We start from the raw sequence: 15,483 nt of genomic DNA, 5'->3' as shown, positions 1-15,483 counted from the left end.
ACCCTGTCTCAGAAAACAAACAGACAAAATCATTTATTACTTAGTTATACAGCCTATTCTAGAAGGCTTCCAGCAGCCAGGAGACTGAATGGCTCATCAAGGCAGCTCATTCCCTCAATATCTACCTGTGTGTGTGTGTGTGTGTGTGTGTGTGTGTGTGTGTGTGTGTGTGTGTTTGTGTGTGTGTATCTATCTATAGTCTGTCTATCTATCTATCTATCTATCTATCTATCTATCTATCTATCTATCTATCTATCTTTATCTCACTGTGACACTCCAAGACTGTTAAATAAATTTTACCTTGAATTAGGGGGCAGAGCTAGGAACTAGCTGACTGGAACTGTCCATAGAGAAACCAGAAATTTGGATAGAGAAGACACACAGGAAGAAAAGGGCAAAGATTTGAGTTTGGCACTTCCTTTGGTCTTGAGAACCAGTGAGGAGACATGTCTCTTGCTGGGTCTCGGGTCAAAAAGCAAGGTGAGCTGGTTGCTTCTTGGCTTCTCTGATCTAGTAGGTTTTCACTCCCACAGCTGAGTCTTTGTTGGTAAATAGAACAATAGAGACTTAGTTTAAACCTATGTATTGTGGCTGTGGCAGAAATGGGGCAGTGGGACCTGAGGCTTTCCTTCCAGATCATGGCCTGAGAGGCTTGCAGAGTGCTGATTTTGGGGCAGAGGGGCTATGATGCAGATGATAATTAAAGTATCAGTAGATTCATGTGTAACTGCTAAGTCAACAGAAAAGCATCATCTATCTATCAGTCATCTATCTATCATCTATCTATCTATCTATCTATCTATCTATCTATCTATCTATTGTCTCTGTGTATCCATTTATTTGTGTGTGTGTGTGTGTGTGTGTGTGTGTGTGTGTGTGTGTGTGTGTGTGTGTGTGTGTTGTATATGCATGGAGGCCAGAGGAGGGAACCGGCTGTCCTTCTCTTTCACTGCCTGCCTTGTTCCTTTGAGGTAAGGTCTTTCATTAAACTCAGAGCTCCTATGTTTTCTGTTAGGCCGATAACCAACAAGCCCTGCCAATCCTTCTGTGTCCATTGCCTCCATGGCAGGGAATACAGACATACGTGGGCTTGCTCTGGCTTGTTAGGTGGGTGCTGGGGTCCAATCTCAGGTCGGTAGGCATAATTGCACAGCAGGCATTACTAACTACCAGGCCTTGGAGGTATTAACTAATAACAAGTTCATTTTTGTGTTCTCCTTACCTGGAATCTCAGTAAGTACAGAATTTCCACCCCTCCATCCCCAGATTACAGTTCTTCTTACAAGTAAGGACTGCTCACATGTTTCTGAGTTGTCTGTTACTTTGCCAAGCATCATGCTCTGTGGCTGTCAGATCTCTTTAGCACATGCTTCATTTTGTCAATCTGCTTTTAAAGTCTGGTACTTTGGAATCCTTGGCTGTGCCATGTATCCCTTCCTTCTCAAACCACCATCCCGAAATCAGTCATGGATCAGGTAAGGCAGTTTGTTGAGCTAAATTGGCAGTTTGTAAAGAACCGAATTCGACTGGTTAAAAGATACGCCAAACTCAATAGGAAAGAATCCCAGAAGATTGCCATGGCCACAGAGATAGGATTCACTCTCATAGGATTCATTGGCTCTTTGTGAAATTGATCCACATCTCTATTAATAACATTGCTGTGGGCCGCTGAGTGCTTTCCCATTGTGAGAAATGAGTGAGGGTGTGAGAAGCTCATGAAGTAAAAGGTTACCCGCATATTTTGTGGTTTTCTTTCATTTCCTCCTTCCTAACAGGTTTTATATTTCTAAGTTAAAATAATTTCAAAAATAAACATTTTTCCCCCCAAAAAACAAATCTCACTCTGATTTGAACATAGGACACTGAATGTGTTCTCCGTGGTGCGGCATTCGGTGGAACTGTCACTTTCCTCAGTGGGAAGGTCAGTGTCCGTCATCTGCACATCTCACTGTGAACTTACAGAGAAAACCGCAAGATACTTTCTCTCCCTGTAAGTTGTTCTTAAGCTAGGTTTCCTCCATTTTGTAGAAGAGTGGTTCATGCTAAGCTTTACAGAAAATTTCCCATTTCTTGAGGCTTTCTCTCATTCTTACTGCTATTTATAGGTCTTGAAAATATTTGTTTCACCTTACTCATTGTATCACCTAACCCTCTAGTTAATTTTAGGAAACGTGTGTCTTCCTGTGAATCATGTTAGAGTTTGAGGTAACAGTACTTCGGTTAGTTAGTCATTTTACATGGTACAACATTGTATTCACTACTCACTGTGCATTTTTTATTTAAATTAATTGCCTTTTCTATAAGCCTTCCTTATTGAAGCTAAGATATATTGTACCTTTAACTTTCCTTGATGCCATTATGCTAGAACAAAATTAAATTATATTTTCCAGAATGCTTTCTTTGCAAACACACAAGGAACCTTTAGGTGATCATTAATGTCTTTAGCGACTTCCTCCATGCAACCAATTGCTTGACAAAGAAATTAATCATGGCACCTGTATTGATCAATCCCATTTTAATATTCAAATTGTTTCTCTTTTAGATACTGGCACATTCCACACCTTCAGTATTATGATGTCCTTGATTGCCATGAGTATTCAATGTCTGTTCTTAATAATTTCATACATGTACTCATGTTTGAAATACAGCATGTAATTTAATTCATTCTGCTTCTTGATTCAGCTAACTGTTCTTACAGTACTTAACTAAGCTAATCAAGGGTTTCTGTAGGAGGGTAAACCCTGGGTGAGGTAGTCCTGGAAGCAGTCACTAGAGGGCAATAGAGGGTTGAGAAATAAGTACCAAGAAGTGGCCTGGTCAAAAGGACAAACAGACTAATAGGGCCATTTGGGATGGGGCAGTAAATACCAGTTCCTAGCTCTTTGTAGGAGAGGCTAATCTCACTCAGGATTATCTTCAAATTCAAGTTTAGATAAGAATCACATGAGGACATGGATATAACTTGGACATGACCAAGATGAATCAGCTAGTAAGCACTTAACCAATCACAAAGTAATGCCAGACATTACTAAGTCTTGAATGGATGCCAGGCAGTAGCCTTGGCAACAGAAGCCTTGGTGTGATGGCTGAAGCTGATGTTTGTATTCAAAGCCATGATCAAAACATCATAGAGTCAGCATTAATAGCCTCAACATATTGACCATCTACCAAATGTCTACTTAAGAACCACAGTATCTCGCAAATTTGGAATAATTTTGTAAAGAAATATTATGCTTATTTTATGAATAGGAAACTGGAGAGCAGGGTGTTAGTAATTTAGACAGCAGAGCTCTGTACAATATGAGCAGAAGCCAGTAGAACTGTACAGCACTGACTGTGTACCACAAGACTTCGGGCCTGCGCTTTAGTAATGAGATTGGCTGGGAAGAAACATGGGGGCGGGATTGGCTAGAAATCTGTTCCCAAGACCCAGCCATCCCTGTTAGTCTCTATAAAGAGGTGGTCTGTCTTCTCACAATTTGAAGTTCATTGTATACTTGATGATGCAAAGAAAATTATTGATATATTTGGTTTTCTTTAAAGTCATAAGGAAAACATATGCCTTATAAGTATAATACATAAAATTAGTTTAATTGTATGTATTTCATATAAAATAAGTGCACTAAAAAGTTTCACCAACAATTCTTACGTTAGATACGATGTGGATCATTTTCCTCAAATACAGTTAAAAGTGGACACACTTAGAGGGCTAGAAACATTTGATTTGCCCATCCATAAAACTAGGTGGATGGATAAATACATTTTAGTTTAAAATTATCAGCAAACCTTTAAAGAACTGACTAAAATAACAAAGGCCAAGTGCTCTGAAAAATAAAGGTGATTCAAAATGTTAACTTACAAAATGGTAAGGTCACTGGTGTCAAAGATGGATGGTATGAGTTTAAATGAAGTTGTTTGAGAAGGCCTCCAACTCAAAAGGCAGTATTTCTAAGCAGACTGTGAATATTCTAGAATGAGATATAAGTGACTTTAACAAGCAGAATTCTTTTTTAAAGTACAGTTCTCTATAGTTTTATTGTTCTGGGTTTTTAGGATCTTTCTCAGCAAAGGCATAATTACTCTATTAATTATATAATAGTTCATTAAAAATTAAAATAACAATAAGGTACTTAATGTGTTAGCACAATAATCTATTTGGAGTTTTTTGAAGGTACTTCTGGTTTTTTAGAGTGGCTAACATTTTAAATATTTGAATGAATTCATTACATATCTAAATACTTAAAAGCTATTAACAGTGGCCTCCTTTGGCTCTACCTCCTCTTTCCCATCACATAAAAATACGATATTCCTTTTAACTAATTCAAGTTTTTCCTTAAAATTAACAGATGGCACTCCCATAATAGCTTTCTCTCATCCCCAAAGAGTCCACTAATTTTCAAAAAGTATGAAGTCAAATTGCTCCAGATTTATGGACTACGGGTCCATAGTTCACATTATTCACTTATATTTTCAATTTTTTGAAATTTTACTTAAAATTAATCATAAATGCCAAGAAAATTTTAAAAATGGTGTATTTCAAAGTTGGCCTCAAGACGAACACCTAGGAAACTCCAAATAGCAAAAGAATTTTTCCCTTTATTTCATTTAAAGTTTAAACCTACAGATGTCCTTTAAACACTGTTTCTTTTACCTTTCCCTGTATGTATTATTCCAAGGATGAAACTCCCCATAGTTCTCACAGCAGCAGGATGGCTTGGTCCCAACTTACACCGGGCAGCAATGAAGCAGTGTGCAACTTCCAAAAGTGGGGCTGTTTCTAAGATGTCCACGGACATGGGACCTCCTAGATGTGACCTGGGGTTTGTTTTGAGGCCGCAGCCTTCCTCCCCTTGCTGTTCTCTGTGTGCTTGTTTGTCAAGTGTTATTTTGGTGTTCTATTCCCTCCTATAAATGGAGCTCTGCTCTTTTCTCTCCTCTCTCAATTTCTTGATGGTTTTCTTCCACATATGTGAGCATTTGTGTGAGAGCCCAAGCCAGATGGATGCAAGTCATTATTGGGAAAATCTGAGGAAAAGGGGGTCAAGGTAGTTTTTACATAGGCAGGGTGGGGCTGGAAAAGCACACACTGGACAGAGTATACTGAAGCCACTTAGGGTTCCATCAAACAAGAGGCAACATATAAACCCAGGTGAGACTGACTCTTAGCAGTCCAGGAGATATGCTACACTTGCCTTCCCTCCATCAATTGTAACCAAAATAATAATAATAATAATAATAATCTATCAAAATTAAGGAGCACCCTGGTTGCTATGGAGATATTCACTTAGCATGCTACACCAAGCTCTATAAAATCTTAGCTGTATATGGTCATCTCAGTGGCCATATAATTAAATAAGGAATGGGGTTGGGAAAAGCCAATGGAAACACTCAGAACCCAAGTTTCAATCCATCTTGCAAGGGCCAGGCTGTGGCTTTTCTTGTAAAAGAAGCCCCATGTTCCCATGGGTAGAACTCAATAAAATACCATGCGGATTATAATTAGTCTGCAGTGTTTTCCAGTCTAGTGTTGCTTCTATTTAACTTCTATAACTATCTAACTTCTATAACTGTTACAATCCTCATTTAGAGTTGAGGTAATTGAGTCTCAGGGAAGTACTGGGATTTAGTGGCCTATATCTTATAAAAAGCAGCATTTTAAACATACCTTTCAACTCCAAGTGAGGCTTTTGGGTTCTAAATTTGCTATTATTTCCTGTACATTATGCTGGCTCTTCAAAAATGTTTAGACATAGTCTGCATGGCAGGACAAACTATTACAATTCAGATTTTAATGTTATTTACAGGAAACATGTCTGTATAGAATCTTCTAGCATCAGGAGCTATAACTTAACAATTCCTGAGGACAACACTTCTGAGCCATTGATATTATGAAAAAGTGAACACTGGAAAGTGACATGAAACCCTATGTAAACATTCATGTTGTATCAAAATTATTCCCTCCCCTATAGCATGAATCTTAAAAGTTCTTATTAATAAAATCAAACCTGAGCCAGGTATTGGGGTGAACACTTGAAGATCAGAGAGACAGAATAAGCCACAGCTAACCTCACCTGGCCAACTTCTCAGCTGATCATGTTTCCTCAGATTGGAAGTCTCTGTGTCCTCATATCCGAATGGTTCTCAGCTGAACTGCTGCTAGAAAGCCTGAAAGCTTAACCAGCCAAATGCTTTTAGTTTCTGATCTTCACACCTTATATACCTTTTTGCTTTCTACCACCACTCCCTGGGATTAAAGGCTTGCTTTCTGGGATTAAAGGTGTGAGTCACCATGCTGGCTGTATCCTTGAACACATGGATTTCTGCCTCTGGAATGCTAGGATTAAAGGCGTGTGCTACCACTGCCTATCCTAAATATCTAGTAGCTTTTCTGTTCTCTGACCCCGGTTAAGTTTATTAGGGTACACAATATTTTGGGGAACACAATACCACCACACTCCCCATATGCTGAGGCTTGAAGTTTAGGTAGACTAAAGCTACAGGGTGAAAATAGATGCCATCTCCCTGACACCCACCCTGATTCAACATGAGGGATCTTGATGGTTATGGGCTCATGCTCTACACAAATGAGCCACTGAATTATGGACAACACAGTGGTTCATAGTGAAGAGCACTGATCTGAAATGCCAAGTGTGAAGAAAAAGGCTCAAAGCACAACCCCCTGTAGGCATCTTGGCCTGGGTATTGCTAAAGGGTTTTAGACTAAAGACAAGAGGTGCACTGAGAGGAGAAAACTCAGATATGCACATCTTTTAGACAGTGTTTGTCTCCATGCTAGGTGATACATGTCCATGTCAAATATGCTTCAGCTCATACTGCTGTTACTTGAGGTTTGCAATCCTTCTAATCATGAAAATATCAAGAATATTTGTTGAGCACAAGTCTTTCAAATTTTATCAAAAGTGAATCAATTCTTCATTAGAGCAAAATGTAAACATATGATCACATTTAATGAAAATAGGAAATAGTTGACTAAGTTCTGAGTACATTAAGAGTTCTGATTTTTAGCACTGCAAAATGTCAGTTTTTTAATCTTAAAGACAAAGGACACAATTAGTAAATCTCTTTCTAGGGAGTAAATTTTGATCTTGCATAGCGGCTAAAATAAAATGATTCTTTGGTCCTCATATTTATTTGTGCTGTAAGTAGAGAAGGCTAATTCCACTTTCTCCTGAGACATACTCTATTGGTGAAATTATCATGGCCACTCCATGTAGTTAAAAGGGAGGTTTATTTTGTGGGGTAACTTACAAGTGAAGGGATAGTTTACAGGGTCTGGGAAAGGTGTAGCACAGTCTGGCAGTGTTCTCTAGAGAACTCTGCATGGTCTGCCACCAGCATCCAGGGTCCAGGAACCAAGAGAGCCCATGCATCCACATCTGGATCTTAGGTCTTCAGCGTCCTCTGTCAGCCCTGCCTTGTAGGCATGACCATTACCGAAGCCTCAATGGGGGTTGGAACTTCCAGGTCAAAGCTGGAATGGATACCCACTACAATGCTCTCCTTTATTCTGTGAGATAGTAACTCTCTGTCTCAGAGATCTCTAGATATGCAAATGCTATTTTCGACCAAGAATTACAGTATGATCCACTCATGTGAGAATCCATTTAGTGGCATCCTGTCACACTTGGAGTGATTCTTAAAGTCCTTACTAAGGCTACAAGGCCATCTGTAGTCTGGGATTGACTTCTGTCTTACACTCTACACTTCTGTTACATACCAGGCTGTTGATCATATCTTCACCATGTCAAGAAGTTCCAGTTCCAAGATCTTTGCCACTGTTCCTGGAACGTAGAACCAGTTCCACCCTAGTTCTTTTACTTCATTCCATCTCAAATGTTTCTCTTCATATGTGCCCTTTGGAAGGAAGCAATTCCTCTTTTTCCTTAAGTTGTCTTATTTTCTTCGTATTCGCCAATACTTAATACTGTGTCATATTTTATCAGTATATATATCTGAGATACAAACATGCATCTGTTTGTATAAACAGTATAAAAGTCCAACTATCAGAATCTAGCTGATAATAACCAAATATTTACATGCAATCTGTCTGAAATCCATGCGTCTTAGGAAGGCGATGTATTCTGTATTCTATTCCACTGTTGTCAATTCACAAGGTAAGAGATTAGGTATTGTCAAACACTTTTCTTTTTGTGCAAGTATAGCGATTCACTATATTTCACACTGAGCTTTTGGATATGCATAATCCAATTATGAAACATCTCCAAATATTAAAGAGCATGGGTATGGACCTAAGGAATGAATCACGAAATTATAAGGTGTAAAGTACAGTAAGCAGCACACAGCCTCAGCCACATAATTCATGGGTGAGGAGAGTGGAAGCAGAAGCTACTTTAGAGGTAAGCCAGAAGAAATCATGGCAGCCCTACCATCAGGCCAACTCCTTAGCCTCACCAGCCTCACACCCAGTCATTGGTATTGATGAAAAAGTGACTCTTCCGGTGCATGGCTTAGAGGCCAGGAGAGGACAATAGCCTGTGTCATCTTCATTGTTGACACTTGAGCTACCCAGAAGTTTGATATCAGGGAGCACTCACACTTCAGGGAGAGAGCCTCAGTTTGTCCTGCCACAACTCGTGGGTGAAGGAAGACTCAGAGAGACAGTTGTTGAGAGCAAGAAGGCCAAATACTGCTAAGTCAAAGAATTCAGAGTAGCTATTGTAAAGGGTGATGTATCTCTGATTTCCTTCTCAGCTTCTTTGTCCATTGTATATAGGAGGGCTACTGATTTTTTTGAGTTGATCTTGTATCCTGCTATGTTGCTGAAGGTGTTTATAAGCTGTATCAGTTCCTTGGTTGAATCTTTGGGGTCACTCAAGTATACTATCACGTCATCTGCAAATAGAGAAAGGTTGACTTCTTCCTTTCCAATTTGTATCCCCTTAATCTCCTTATGTTGTCTTATTGCTCTGACTAGAACTTCAAGTACTTTATTGAATAAGTATGGGGAGAGTGGACAGCCTTGCCTCGTTCCTGATTTTAGTGGAATTGCTTTGAGTTTCTGTTTAATTTGATGTTGGCTGTTGGCTTTCTGTAAATTGCCTTTATTATGTTTATGTATGTTCCCTGTATTCCTGATCACTCTAAGACTTTTATCATGAAGGGGTGTTGGATTTTGTCAAATGCCTTTTCTGCATCTAGTGAGATGATCATGTGGTTTTTTCTTTGAGTTTGTTTATATGGTGTATTACATTGATGGACTTTCGTATGTTGAACCACCCTTGCATCCCTGGGATGAAGCCTACTTGATCATGGTGGATAATTGTTCTGATGTGTTCTTGGAGTCTGTTTGCCAGTATTTTATTGAGTATTTTTGCATCAATGTTCATGAGGGAGATCGGTCTGTAGTTCTCTTTCTTTGTTGCATCCTTGTTTGGTTTAGGAATCAGGGTAATTGTAGCCTCAGAGAAGGAGTTTGGTAATGTTCCTTCTGTTTCTATTATGTGGAACAATTTAGAGAGTATTGGTATTAACTCTTCTTTGAAGATCTGGTAGAATTCTGCGCTGAAACCATCTGGTCCTGGGCTTTTTTTGGTTGGGAGACTTTTAATGACTGTTTCTATTTCCTTAGGGGTTATTGAACTATTTAAATAGTTTATCTGGTCTTGATTTAACTTAGGTATGTGGTACCTATGTTTGTAATAGCCAAAACCTGGAAACAAACTAGATGCCCTTCAACTGAAGAATGGATAAATAAATTGTGGCACATATACACAATGGAATACTTCTCAGCAGAGAAAAACAATGACATCATGAGGTTTGCAGGCAAATGGATGGATCTAGAAAAAAATCATCCTGAGTGAGGTAACCCAGACTCAGAAAGACAAATATGGTATGTACTCACTCATAGGAGGATGCTAGATGTGGAACAAGGATGACTGAACTGCTACTCACATCACCAGTGAGGCTACCTGGAAAACAGGACCCCAAGAAAGACACGAGGATCGACCAATGATGGAGAAATGGCTGAGATCTACATGAATAACCTGTACATGAGTGGGAGCAATGAAGGGTGAGGGTCGAGGGAAAGAGAGCAGGAGATCCCAGCTGGATCAAGAACAGAGAGGGAGAACAAGGAATAGGAGACCATGGTAAATGAAGACCACATGAGAAAAGGAAAAAACAAAGTGCTAAAGAGGCCCACAGAAATCCACAAAGATACCCCCACAAAAGACTGCTGTCAATGGTCGAGAGACAGCCGGGACTGACCTACTCTGGTGATGGGATGGCCAAACACCCTAATAGTTGTGCCAGAAACCCCATCCAAGGACTGAGGAATCTGGATGCAGACATCCATGGCTCAGCCCCGAGTGGAGCGCCGGGAGTCTAATTAGCGAGAAAGAGGAGGGTTTATATGAGTGAGAATTGTTGAAACCAAGGTTGGATAAAGCACAGGATAAATAGCCAAATGAATAGAAACACATGAACTATGAACCAAAGACTGAGAGGCCCCAACTGGATCAGGTCCTCTGAATAGGTGAGACAGTTGATTGGCTTGATCTGTTTGGGAGGCATCTAGGCAGTGGTACCAGATCCTTGGGTCATTGCATGAGTTAGCTGTTTGAAACCTGGGACTTATGCAGGGACGCTTGGCTCAATCTGGGAGGAGGGACTGGACCTGCCTGGACTGAGTCTACCAGGTCGATCTTATTCCTCTGGGGAGGCTTTGCCCTGGAGGAGGTGGGAATGGGAGGTGGGCTGGGGAGAAGGGGAAGGGGGCGGGGAGGGGGAGAACACGGGAATCTGTGGCGGTTATATAGAATTGAATGGTATTGTAAAATAAAATAAAATTAAATTAAAAAAAAATTCAGAGTAGGAGTTGGCCTCAAACTAGGAAATGCATTACCAGAGATAGTTGTATCTTCTACAGCTGGAAACAGATTTTATAAGCAGAGTGTACTCATTGAGTTCAGTAGCTCTAAGCATGAGGCCAGTGGGTCATTTAAATACTGATGTGTCTTCACTGGTACAGACCCTAAGAACTCTAAAGTTTAGGGAATGTATGTGACTCTGCAGTGTCACGCTCCAGAGGGGTGATTAATGCTCATGGCATCTTGAAGGGAAGAAGATATCCTTGCTATCTATCTCAGCCTCCATGGGTGCCTCCCACACATCTCAATGATCTCAGGAGACATCCTTCAACTGAACATACCCCACTGCACAGGGTACCATCCAGTGGCCATACTTCATACCATACCTCACTGCATAGGGTACTCATCCAAGAGAATGAGAGAACCTGCCCAGCCCTCAGGTACACAAAAGAAAACAAACAGACAAAACAAAACAAAACAACCCCCCAAAACAAAAAAAACAACCCCAACAACAACAACAACAATAATAATAAACCCAAAGTGTTACTATGGAAACAGCTCTGGCAGGCATCAGGAACTTCTCAACACAGACTCAACAACAGTGCAAACCATAGGAAAGATAAGAGTTCAATGTTCAGCAGATTCTCCACCCCCATCTACTTGTAGAAATGGTAGTGCCTGATACGAGAAATCAGAAAGAAGCTGCTGGAATACTTCACCCACTCCACACGGATTCCTGCTTTGTTGTATGCTTGTTTTACCTACCCAAGATTTTTACTTTATTTTATTTTAAATAAAAAAGACATCGTGGTGGTACCATACTTAAATTAGCACACTTGAAATCAATGCAGTGTGATGATGCTATATTTAAAATTTTTAAATGTTTTTATTCATTCCCTTTTAACACATTCATCTAACTTTTGTTTGTGCATTTTCCCCATTTGAGGAGGCAATATATTTTTTTCTCGTTTCTTTCCTTTCCTTCCCTCCCTCCCTCCTTCCTTCCCTCCCTCCCTCCCCCTCCCTCCCTTCCTCCCTCTCTCCCTTCCTCACTCCTTTCTTTCCTTTTTCTGTGTCTGAGGCATTTTATTTAAGAACAAAATGACGAGTGACAGGCTCACAATCAACATCATTACTGAACTTTATCCCCCCTCCCCCCGCCCTTTTGGGGTTTCTGATCCCTCCTCAGTAAATGAACTTAACCCCAAAGCTGTGATTCTCTCCAGGTTCTCTTCGTCCACCTTCTTTCTCTTGCCTCACCTCATGCCAGGGTAGGGCTGGTGCCTCAGTGTGAAGGGAGAGCCTAGAGCAGTGACAGGAACAGAGGAAAAGACCCCGCCCTCAGGAAAAGCCAGAGCAGTGACAGGAACAGAGGAAAAGACCCTACCCTCAGGAAAAGCCACCAAAGCAAAGAGTAGAGAGTGGTGAAGTGGAGTCTCCCATAGCCTAAGGCACCAAAATGGGGCCCTGGGGACAGAAGAAAGGATACAGGTCTGTCCCTACCCCAACCCCTGCCCCCTGGGAAAGGAGTCCCTGTAGCCTCATACTCCTCTCATTGGGAGCAGTCAATATTTAATCCTTTGGTCTTCTGGCTCTGGTTTCAGGTTACAGAGTCACACTCAGACCACATCCTCCTCCAGCCCAAGCTGCTCTGTGATGCGCCTGATCTGCCTCAGGTTGGGCCTTTTCGGGCACTGCAGAAACACGTTCTCCAGGTTCCCCTCAAAAGGTTCTCAATGCTCCATCTGCTTTCTCTTGGGTCTCTGCTTTGCCTATTTCCTGAAGGTTTCCATTGCTGGCCTTCTCCACCACTTCTCCAGCAGAGGCCCCAGGTGGGCCTGGGATCAGGCCAGGGATTGGACCAGGCTCACGGGTGTTGGGGATCTCCTAATCCCCTGCCACATGAGTTCTATGGAGGTATGGGATGGTCTGGACCTCAGGTTGGACTGGGCCTAGTGCCTCAGTTGGCCTGGAGACTTTGCAGCTGGAGGGCCATCAGGAGCCAGGGTGGAGAGCAACTCAGAGGGGGCCTCCCCTGGGCCTGATACTGTCTGCCCACTGTTGTGAAGTTGGAGAAGGTAGAAGAAAGTCCCAAGGAGTCCCAGGGCATGAAAAGCCTGCAGAAGGAACTAGATCAGTTTTCTAAGCTGCTGAAGCAGAAAAGGATTACCTAGGGGTACACGCAGGCCGACCTGGGGCTCGTCCCGGACATTCTCTTTGGAAAGGTTTTCAGCCAGACAACCATCTGCCGCTTTGAGGGTCTGCTGCTCAGAGAAGTACTACATTTTTCCTCTTACATGAACTCAAATTCAGTGTGTGTGTGTGTGTGTGTGTGTGTGTGTGTGTGTGTGTGTGTGTGTGATTATTGCATATGCATATTTGTATTCACAAAACTAGAAAGGAGATCTTGAGAGAGAAGAGATCACAACAAGGTTGGGAATTAGTGGAATTAAGGAATACAATGTAATATGAGAGCAGATGTTTGGACTAACTAGGGAAAAGGGAAGGACAATGGGTGAAAACAGTCTCTGAAAGGTAATTAATGAAAAAAATTACATGACACATATGTATCAAGATTCCATGGCAAAATCCATTGTTTTTCATGTTAATCTAAAAAAGTGATAAAGAAAACCTACTTTGATGAATTAAAAATATATGTTTAATGATTTGGATGATCACAACATGCAATGTTCACAACATGGAGTGCTTTCAATAATGTTAGGTTTGGTTATGGCCCTTGGGGAAGATTCATTATATAAAACGTTAACAGCAACAGAGGCTTCAACATGATATCTGATGCCTTTTGATGGCAATGGTTCTTCTATATTCTGCTTTAGAAAAACTATTGCTACAATTTAATTTAAATATCTTGATTAGAGTTCTTAAACACTAGTTTATTCTTTTTTTTATTAAAAGTTTAAAAGACCCTTTCTGAGTAGGCAGAAAAAAAGTAAGTCCTTTTTGTATGTAAAGTAACAACACTGTAAAATTCAGCAGATAATTTAAAAAAAGCACCTAGCATTGTGGTTGATATATTGTGCACCCCAATAAACTTATCTGGGGGTCAGAGAACAGAACAGTTACAATATTAAACATAGAGGTTAGGCAGTGCTAGCACATGCCTTTAATCCTAGCATTCCAGAGGCAGAGATCCCTCTGGATCTTTGTGAGTTCAAAGCCACACTCGAAACAGCCAGGCATGGTGACACATGCCTTTAATCCCAGGAAGTGATGGCAGGGAACAAAAGGGTATATAAGGCTTGAGGACCAGGAACTAGGGGCAGGTTAAGCTTTTAGGCTTTTAAGCAGCAGTTCAGCTGAGATCCATTCGGATGAGGACACAGAGGTTTCCAGTTTGAGGAAACAAGATCAGCTGAGGAATTGGTGAGGCGAGGTTAGCTGTGGCTGGTTCTGTCTCTCTGATCTTTCAGCGTTCACCCCAATACCTGGCTCTGGGTTTGTTTTTATTAATAAGACCTTTTAAGATTCATGTTACATAGCATGATCATATATTTGAGTAGAAAAATTGTTTTCTCAAATTGTTCTGTAGCAAATGTAGAGTTCCATGGAAACCTCTTCAATCAACCCTTGAATGGTGGAGCATCTAAGGACGTGTACTCAGAGTCCTCTCTTCTCCTGAACACAGACATGCAATCCAGTACACAAATGCGCTTTCATATTCCACAAGACTGATTTCTTTTTACATACTGAACACAATGATTTGCTTTTTTTATTTTACATAATTTTTGATGATTTTTTTTTTGGAAAAGAACATTAAATTGCAAAAAGATTATAAACTGCTTATGTGAAGGGAAAAAAAAAAACCTTAAAAGCAGGCTGGAATTTCATTTGTAAGGCTTAAGTACCTCTCTCAGTTTTATGATCCAATGGCAGTCTTAAAAGTTTTATGAATAAGTAGCACACTGAATCACAACATGAACCTGACATCCTGTCTGCATAACATCTTCTGGGTTAAGCCTTAGTAATTACCATTTTATATTCCATGCTTAGGTGCCCAAGTAAAACAACCACACCGAATGACATATACAAGTGCAGCAAATCTTTGTAAATTTGTAGTTTTGGAACCCAGATAAAAAGAAACAGTAAGCCAGCATATGGAAAATTCTAACTGCAGCCAGAGATTGCCTGGAATTTAATTAGGGATGCCTTCCAGCTATTGCTACTACCTGGAACCTCTTCTTCTGGATCCATCCTCTAAAACATACTTTGGGAGAAAAAAGCAAAAATGGAGGGTGAGAGAGAGGGGGAGGAGGAGAAGTAAAGGGAAAGACTGAAGTTGAACAAGGTAGAAACGGCTAATTAGCAGATATTGATTTATGATTTATTTAGTGATTTACTTAAAGCATTGCTTGTACTGCCTATTTGCCAAGCATGACTTCACTTTTTACTTCAATCAGAATGACCCAGGGAAATAACTGAAATGATGGGTTATTGGCCTTAACAATCTGCTGACTGCCTGGTAGGCTTCTGTAAAACCTTTCCCAACCCACCTTGTGTTTTAGAGTATATAACGAGAATATAAACTGGACCCTGCATTTAAGCCTTCCAGGAGCTGTCGTGGCTTTCCTTCCCAGTGACGTTTTCTCCCTTCCAGTCTCATTGGTGTGAGGGT

At 40.7% G+C, this 15,483-nt stretch overlaps 1 protein-coding gene and 1 pseudogene across 1 annotated transcript in view; one reads left to right on the top strand and one right to left on the bottom strand.

The window, feature by feature from the left end:
• Arsj (arylsulfatase family member J) overlaps window positions 1-15,483 on the bottom strand; it is a 77,331-nt gene that overhangs the window by 36,405 nt on the left and 25,443 nt on the right. The gene's annotated exons all lie outside the window — the stretch shown is intronic.
• On the top strand, window positions 1,056-1,748 carry LOC114682216 (annotated as a pseudogene).

The sequence above is a fragment of the Peromyscus leucopus genome, chromosome 6 (assembly GCF_004664715.2).
Source record: "Peromyscus leucopus breed LL Stock chromosome 6, UCI_PerLeu_2.1, whole genome shotgun sequence".
Taxonomy (NCBI): domain Eukaryota; kingdom Metazoa; phylum Chordata; class Mammalia; order Rodentia; family Cricetidae; genus Peromyscus; species Peromyscus leucopus.
Note: the sequence above shows the minus strand (reverse complement) of the source record. Positions and strands in the feature narration are given on the sequence as shown.